This window comes from Pseudophryne corroboree, chromosome 5, assembly GCF_028390025.1.
Source record: "Pseudophryne corroboree isolate aPseCor3 chromosome 5, aPseCor3.hap2, whole genome shotgun sequence".
Classification (NCBI taxonomy): Eukaryota; Metazoa; Chordata; class Amphibia; order Anura; family Myobatrachidae; genus Pseudophryne; species Pseudophryne corroboree.
The window spans coordinates 657242569-657251176 of NC_086448.1; the positions used below are offsets into that span (position 1 = coordinate 657242569).

Genomic DNA, 8608 nt, shown 5'->3' on the forward strand with positions numbered 1-8608 from the left:
CAGCCCTTTCGTTCCTTTAAAAATAAGAGAGCAAAGGGCTATTCATATCTGCCACGAGGCAGAGGTCGAGGGAAGAGACAGCAACAGACAGCTCCTTCCCAGGAACAGAAGCCCTCCCCGGCTTCTACAAAAGCCTCAGCATGACGCTGGGGCTTCTCAAGCGGACTCTGGGACGGTGGGCGGTCGTCTCAAAAATTACAGCGCGCAGTGGGCTCACTCGCAAGTAGATCCCTGGATCCTGCAGATAATATCTCAGGGGTACAGGTTGGAATTAGAGACAGATCCACCTCGCCGTTTCCTGAAGTCTGCTTTACCAACGTCCCCCTCCGAAAGGGAGACGGTTTTGGAAGCCATTCACAAGCTGTACTCTCAGCAGGTGATAGTCAAGGTACCTCTTCTACAACAAGGGAAGGGGTATTATTCCACTCTTTTTGTGGTACCGAAGCCGGATGGCTCGGTAAGGCCTATTCTAAATCTGAAGTCCTTGAACCTGTACATAAAGAAGTTCAAGTTCAAAATGGAGTCACTCAGAGCAGTGATAGCGAACCTGGAAGAGGGGGATTTTATGGTATCCTTGGACATCAAGGATGCGTATCTCCACGTTCCAATTTACCCCTCACACCAGGGGTACCTCAGGTTCGTTGTACAAAACTGTCACTATCAGTTTCAGACGCTGCCGTTCGGATTGTCCACGGCACCTCGGGTCTTTACAAAGGTAATGGCCGAGATGATGATTCTTCTTCGAAGAAAAGGCATATTAATTATCCCATACTTGGACGATCTCCTAATAAGAGCAAGGTCCAGAGAACAGCTAGAGATGGGATTAGCACTGTCTCAAGAAGTGCTAAAACAGCACGGGTGGATTCTGAATATTCCAAAATCCCAGTTAATGCCGACAACTCGTCTGCTGTTCCTAGGGATGATTCTGGACACGGTTCAGAAAAAGGTTTTTCTCCCGGAGGAAAAAGCCAAGGAGTTATCCGAGCTTGTCAGGAACCTCCTAAAACCAGGAAAGGTGTCTGTACATCAATGCACAAGAGTCCTGGGAAAAATGGTGGCTTCTTACGAAGCAATTCCATTCGGCAGATTCCACGCAAGAATTTTCCAAAGGGATCTGTTGGACAAATGGTCAGGGTCGCATCTTCAGATGCACCTGCGGATAACCCTGTCTTCAAGGACAAGGGTGTCTCTTCTGTGGTGGTTGCAGAGTGCTCATCTATTGGAGGGCCGCAGATTCGGCATACAGGATTGGATCCTGGTGACCACGGACGCCAGCCTGAGAGGCTGGGGAGCAGTCACACAAGGAAGAAACTTCCAGGGAGTATGGACGAGCCTGGAAACGTCTCTTCACATAAACATTCTGGAACTAAGAGCAATCTACAATGCTCTAAGCCAGGCAGAACCTCTGCTTCAGGGAAAACCGGTGTTGATCCAGTCGGACAACATCACGGCAGTCGCCCATGTGAACAGACAGGGCGGCACAAGAAGCAGGAGTGCAATGGCAGAAGCTGCAAGGATTCTTCGCTGGGCAGAGAATCATGTGATAGCACTGTCAGCAGTGTTCATCCCGGGAGTGGACAACTGGGAAGCAGACTTCCTCAGCAGACACGATCTTCACCCGGGAGAGTGGGGACTTCATCCAGAAGTCTTCCACATGCTGGTAACCCGTTGGGAAAGACCAATGGTGGACATGATGGCGTCTCGCCTCAACAAAAAACTGGACAGGTATTGTGCCAGGTCAAGAGATCCGCAGGCAATAGCTGTGGACGCGCTGGTAACGCCTTGGGTGTACCAGTCGGTGTATGTGTTTCCTCCTCTGCCTCTCATACCAAAAGTATTGAGAATTATACGGCAAAGAGGCGTAAGAACAATACTAGTGGTTCCGGATTGGCCAAGAAGGACTTGGTACCCGGAACTTCAAGAGATGATCACGGAAGATCCGTGGCCTCTACCTCTAAGGAGGGACTTGCTTCAGCAGGGTCCCTGTCTGTTTCAAGACTTACCGCGGCTGCGTTTGACGGCATGGCGGTTGAACGCCGGATCCTAAAGGAAAAAGGCATGCCGGAAGAAGTCATTCCTACTTTGATTAAAGCAAGGAAGGAAGTAACCGTGCAACATTATCACCGAATTTGGCGAAAATATGTTGCGTGGTGCGAAGATCGGAGTGCTCCGACGGAGGAATTTCAACTGGGTCGATTCCTACATTTCCTGCAATCAGGATTGTCTATGGGTCTCAAATTGGGATCTATTAAGGTTCAAATTTCGGCCCTGTCGATTTTCTTTCAAAAAGAATTGGCTTCAGTCCCTGAAGTCCAGACCTTTGTTAAGGGAGTGCTGCATATACAGCCTCCTGTGGTGCCTCCAGTGGCACCGTGGGATCTCAATGTGGTTTTGGACTTTCTAATATCTCATTGGTTTGAACCACTAAAAAAGGTGGATTTGAAATATCTCACATGGAAAGTGACCATGCTTCTAGCCCTGGCTTCGGCCAGGAGAGTGTCAGAACTGGCAGCTTTATCTTACAAAAGCCCATATCTGATTTTCCATTCGGACAGGGCAGAACTGCGGACTCGTCCGCATTTTCTCCCTAAGGTGGTGTCAGCATTTCATCTGAACCAGCCTATTGTAGTGCCTGCGGCTACAAGTGACTTGGAGGACTCCAAGTTACTGGACGTTGTCAGAGCATTAAAAATATATATTGCAAGGACAGCTGGAGTCAGAAAATCTGACTCATTGTTTATATTGTATGCACCCAACAAGATGGGTGCTCCTGCGTCTAAGCAGACGATTGCTCGTTGGATCTGTAGCACAATCCAACTTGCACATTCTGTGGCAGGCCTGCCACAGCCTAAATCTGTAAAGGCCCACTCCACAAGGAAGGTGGGCTCATCTTGGGCGGCTGCCCGAGGGGTCTCGGCATTACAACTTTGCCGAGCAGCTACGTGGTCAGGGGAGAACACGTTTGTAAAATTTTACAAATTTGATACTCTGGCTAAGGAGGACCTGGAGTTCTCTCATTCGGTGCTGCAGAGTCATCCGCACTCTCCCGCCCGTTTGGGAGCTTTGGTATAATCCCCATGGTCCTTTCAGGAACCCCAGCATCCACTAGGACGATAGAGAAAATAAGATTTTACTTACCGATAAATCTATTTCTCGGAGTCCGTAGTGGATGCTGGGCGCCCATCCCAAGTGCGGATTATCTGCAATAATTGTACATAGTTATTGTTAACAAATTCGGGTTATTGTTAAAGGAAGCCATCTTTCAGAGGCTCCGCTGTTATCATACTGTTAACTGGGTTTAGATCACAAGTTGTACGGTGTGATTGGTGTGGCTGGTATGAGTCTTACCCGGGATTCAAAATCCTCCCTTATTGTGTACGCTCGTCCGGGCACAGTACCTAACTGGAGTCTGGAGGAGGGTCATAGGGGGAGGAGCCAGTGCACACCACCTGATCTGGAAAAGCTTTACTTTTTGTGCCCTGTCTCCTGCGGAGCCGCTATTCCCCATGGTCCTTTCAGGAACCCCAGCATCCACTACGGACTCCGAGAAATAGATTTATCGGTAAGTAAAATCTTATTTTTTTTTTTCATATTTGGGTGCCTTGTATTCCAAGCCACCGTATTTGAGTTTTCTCATGTCAAAGCAGAACTTCGGACGAATTCCGATTTCTTATTCTTCACATCAATAAACCAATAGTGGTTCCTGTGTTGACAGCACATTCTAGAATTCTGAATGTGGTACACGCATTACGCGTCTATATGTCCCGAACGTCTACAGTACGTAATACGGATACGTTGTTTGTTCTCTATAATGCGGCCAACTGGGGTTAGCCAGTTTTCTCAGCAGACATTATCCAGTTGGATCAAAATGACAACAAGTCAGGCTTACTTGAAGGCTAAGTTACAGTCGCCTTCGTCAGTAATAGCTCATTCCACAGGTTCTGTGGGAATGTCAGGACCAGCTGGTCGTGGAGCGTCTACGACGCGGCTACATAGCCTTCAGTGCACACGTTTGTGCGCGTTTACACGTTATTAAACGGTTGCGGCATCAGCATCTAGCTTTGGCTGCCTACTGTTACAAGTGTCAAACAGCTCTCCCGCCCACAAGGGAAGCTTTGGTACATACCAAGAGTACTCCAGTGACCCCTAGTGGATGAAAAAGAAAATAGGATTTTGGTACTTACCAGGTAAATCCTTTTCTTTGAATCCATAGGGGGCACTGGATGCCCACCCAGAGCAGTTTTACCTGGGTTGTGTTAAGCTCACAGGAGCTTAGGGTAACACATTTTACCTGGTTTGTATTAAGCTCAAAGGAGCTTATGGTAACACATTTTCACCGATTGGTTCAAATTATAAAGGTCTATCGGTTATGGTGTCAACTGTTTAGTTGACAGTAACGTTATGGGTCAACTTTGTTGTTGTCCGTTATGTTATAGGAATTCTCCATTGTCAACCTCTCTATAGTAGTTCGCTCAGTAAAAACACTGAGGTCGTACACTGAGGTACTCTGGGATATGGAGGGGTGGAGAGTTCTAAATTTAAATATTCAGTGCCTTTGTTTCTGCTACGCCGTCCATATCCCAAGAGTACTCCAGTGCCCCCTATGGATTCAAAGAAAAGGATTTACCTGGTAAGTACCAAAATCCTATTTTCGCATCAGGATCAATTGATACTTTGGGACAGATCAGAATCAGGGTTCTGCTTTTATGTTCTTTTGAGGTCTCCACGTCTGCAGACTCGGAACCTGCATTCTCGCTTGGGCTGTCTTAACCGGACGACCTCTGGGGCTGCGACAGTGACAGGTGAACATGAAATCCTACGGGGCAGATGGTTCAGGGGAAGGAACTTTCTGCAGGATTTCTTGAACCATTGGAGGTAAGTCCACTTTTCTTTCTCCTGCTGCCTCAGCTCCAAGACGGACCTTTACCGGTCTTTCCTTTAGATCTTTCCATGCCCTTTCAGGCTTCCGATTCCACACGGGCGATATCTCCGTCGCCAGGGAATCTCAGGGTAACAGGCTGAAGCAGAGGCTCAGCATCCTCGGTCCATTCTGATTTTAGGTCATCCTATACACCCACTACAGGTTAGACCTTCCTACCACCTGGAGGGTCCCAGGGTAGGCGCATGTCGGTGGTCCTACGGGGAGAACTGAGAAGGCTTAGGCGGTTACAGACTAGATTTTGGAGTACAGCCGTCTCAGGAGTCCTTCGGCATGGGTCGGCCGATTTACAAGGACAAGAGAGTCATAATGCAGGCGGTGCTCCATATGCTTCTAACCGCAAAGGGTGTTGATCCCTGTTTTTCACATATCATTTGAATCGGGACAGTTCTCGGGCCTTTGTTTTCTTTTCGTTCCGAAGCCAGTTGGCTCGGCCAGGCCTATTTTGTCCTTTAGAATCCTTTCAGTCTGTGACTGCTAGTTTAAAAAAAAAAAGGGGGGGGGTTTTACGCATCCCTTGTCTTCAGGGATGCCTGTTTACTCATTTCCGTTGGGTTTTTCCTCATCGGGCTTTTCTCAGATTCCCATTGCGGGATACTCATTTTCACTGTCAGTCCTTTCCATTCAGTCTCTCTTCCGCTCCCACAGGGTTCAGGAAGATCACAGAATAACTTTTTCAAGGGCAGGAAGTGACGTTAGTTCCCTAATGGGACAATCTACTGCTACAATCCCACTCTGTACATTAGGTGGCTTCTGAATTTCCGGAGGATCCAGGAGCTTCTGGTTCGACACGGATCCAATTTATGCTCCTCGTAGACTTTTCTCAACACGGTCTGTCAGAGGATTTTTCTTTCCTCGGCACCAGGTACTCTATTTCTTAAGTCAGGTTGCGACGCAATGAGCGGTCGCCTACACTCCCCTCTGAGCGGAGGACAACAATCTTCTTTCCAGGTCAAGCCGCCAGGTCAGACTCCCGGGTGAGGGGACATTTCCCGGAGTTTTGTCAGCTGGTCCGCTGTTGGCGGAGATTTCGGATCGACCTCAGGGCATTCTGACTGACTCTTTAACCCTTTCTCCTTCATCCACTAGGGGCCACTGGAGTGTAGTTACAATGGGGAGATAGTAGGTGGTATTGGTAGCTGGCACTTTAAAAATTCTCACACTGTGGCTAGCTCCTCCCCTACTATCTCCCCTCCAAGCCAGTCTTAGTTAAGTGCCCGAGGTAGCTGGTTCACTTGGGTTTAGCTGAAGAATTTTCTTCTTTTTTCTTTATTATTTTATTTTTCTTACACACTCACAGACTGGCAGCTCTGCCACTGCCAGTCTGCACCGTGGGAGCTGCCGGCGGGGTCCCATCGCAGCTGCGTGCGGCTAGGGATGGGCCCCGGCTGAGGGAGACACTGAGCTCTCCTGAGTTGGCGGACACCGCTGCGTGCGGCGCGTGTCGCGGCCACTCCATCCAGCAGAAGATTCCGGCAGCATGGCAGCGGTGAGTATCAAAAAATGGTCGGACACCGCTGCGTGCGGCTTGTGTCGGGACCACCCCACCACAGAAGATTCCGGCTGGACGCCGCTGCGTGCGGCGTGTGTCGGGGCCGATCCACCAAGAACACAGTGGTGAGTGAAGTATACTTTATTTGTGGTGGCTATGTATGTTTTTAGAGCAATGCACTGTTTATTGTTGTACAACCCACTCCAGAAGGGCTCTCTGGGGCTGTAATGTACTTTATTGTATCCTTACCTGTCCTCCTCATGGAGAAACAGACAGGATGATTGGGGGAGGCTGAGTATGTGTTTATACAACCCTGACTGAAAAACGGGTGTGTGTCATTCTGATAACCCTCTGCTCCCCCAGCTCCCCGCACCCCCCGCACAGATCCCCACTCAGCGCGACTCACAGAGCCGGCACAGGGATCCCGCTCGAGCGCAAAGCAATGTTTAAATTTGGCGCCTTGTACGGAGGGGGCGGAGCTAAGTCCCGCTCTGTAGAGCGAGCTCAGCGCTCCCTGCTCCCAGGCGGCGACTCGCGCTCTGTTCAGCGCAACACTCCCCGGCGGCGGCTAGCAGATACAGGGCTCTACTAGCGCTGTATAGCGGGCTCAGCGCTCAGCGCTCCCCGGCGGTGACTCGCAGGCCCAGCGGAGGGTACAGCTCGCTTCCCGCTTAGTTTTGCAATAAGGCGCCATAGCCGGGGGGCGGAGCTAACTCCCGCTCTGTACAGCGGGCTCAGCATTCTCCGCTCCCCGGCCACTGTTATAGTGTAATAGGCATTTATGTGAGTTTAATGCACATGGTGCTGAGGAGAATGTGATATAGTCAGAGTGGCTCAGCACTAATCCAGTTATCCACTATATAGATTTTATCGCATAGCCCAGAGGAGTTTCACTCTGGCGGCCATTTCCTCCATGCACAGACCTGGCTTCATATTTGCAGTGTCTCCTATAGCCCAGTGGGCTAATCTTGCATACTCAGAGACAAATACAAATAAAGTCCCAGGTATATTAACAGTTAACCTGCTTTACTCAGCGGGCTCCCAGGTCTCCCCGTCGCTAGGCAACAGCTCTGGGATTTGTAACTTTTCGATACTTCAGGCTGCTGAAATATAGATACATTCCTCCTGCAGTAGAGTCCTCTACCCAGCATTTTCCTACTTGCAAATCAGGGAACCTGCTCTATTACAGTAGCTGGGACTCAGCTCAATAATAATTAAAAGGATCTACTGTGCAGTATTTATTTACCTACGGTGTGTGTGTATATATACATATATAGTTATGTTTGTGCATGTATATATATAGATATATATATTTAAGTGCGTGTAGGTATGTATATAGATAAATCCATAAAATACCAGATATAGGGGATAAAAGCCTATGGCCACACCACCCTGAACACGCCCGATCTCGTCTGATCTCGGAAACTAAGCAGGGTCAGGCCCGGTTAGTACTTGGATGGGAGACCGCCTGGGAATACCAGGTGCTGTAGGCTACTTCCGCAATGTTTTCTAATAACAACATCTTGCACATAACATTTTCCCCCATCTTTCTCACAGGCTGGTCACCATTTTGAAAAGCCAGCGGAACCTCAGAGAAACATCTGGTGCACCTTAATTAGCGGTACACTAAATACAGGGCGGGGTGTTGCCTTCCCTTTATTATTCCTTGTTGTCACTAGTTACTAATGCTATTTGTAATTGTGGAATGCGTGTAAGGCATAAGACAAATAGCGCTGCGGCTCAGTACGCTAGTAGCGGGTATCTGAACAGGGGTTTGAATCCAAACAAAACTTTAAGGAGAACTCCTATAGCCTAGGGCTAAGACTCCTGTCCCACAGCGCAGCGTTGCTGGTTCAGGTCTCCGCTGCTCCAGAAAGTTTATTTTAATCGTATCGGTCACTACACATTATAGTGCACACCTTACGTAGGGCTCTGTTTATTTAACCCACCTTTTCTCCTTTCGTTTGTCTCTCCTGGGATAGTCGAAGAATTCCCTCTTAGGTGTGAAGTATGCGGCGGAGCCATCTGCTTCGCCCTCCACGCACCTGCACACCCCTGTTTGATCAATGATGCAGGTAATGTCACTATTAACCAGACAATAACTCATCAGGTAAGCCCTTGGACTTTGGTTTCCAAGGTCACAGGATCAAATCACAGCGGGACCAAACACACCTTTC

General features: G+C 48.8%; 1 non-coding gene across 1 annotated transcript; it reads left to right on the forward strand.

Annotated features, from left to right (window-relative positions):
• Positions 1-7805: 7805 nt before the first annotated feature.
• Positions 7806-7924, forward strand: LOC134929888 (5S ribosomal RNA). The gene has a single exon (XR_010178646.1). It is a non-coding gene; the product is annotated as a 5S ribosomal RNA (ribosomal RNA).
• Positions 7925-8608: the final 684 nt, after the last annotated feature.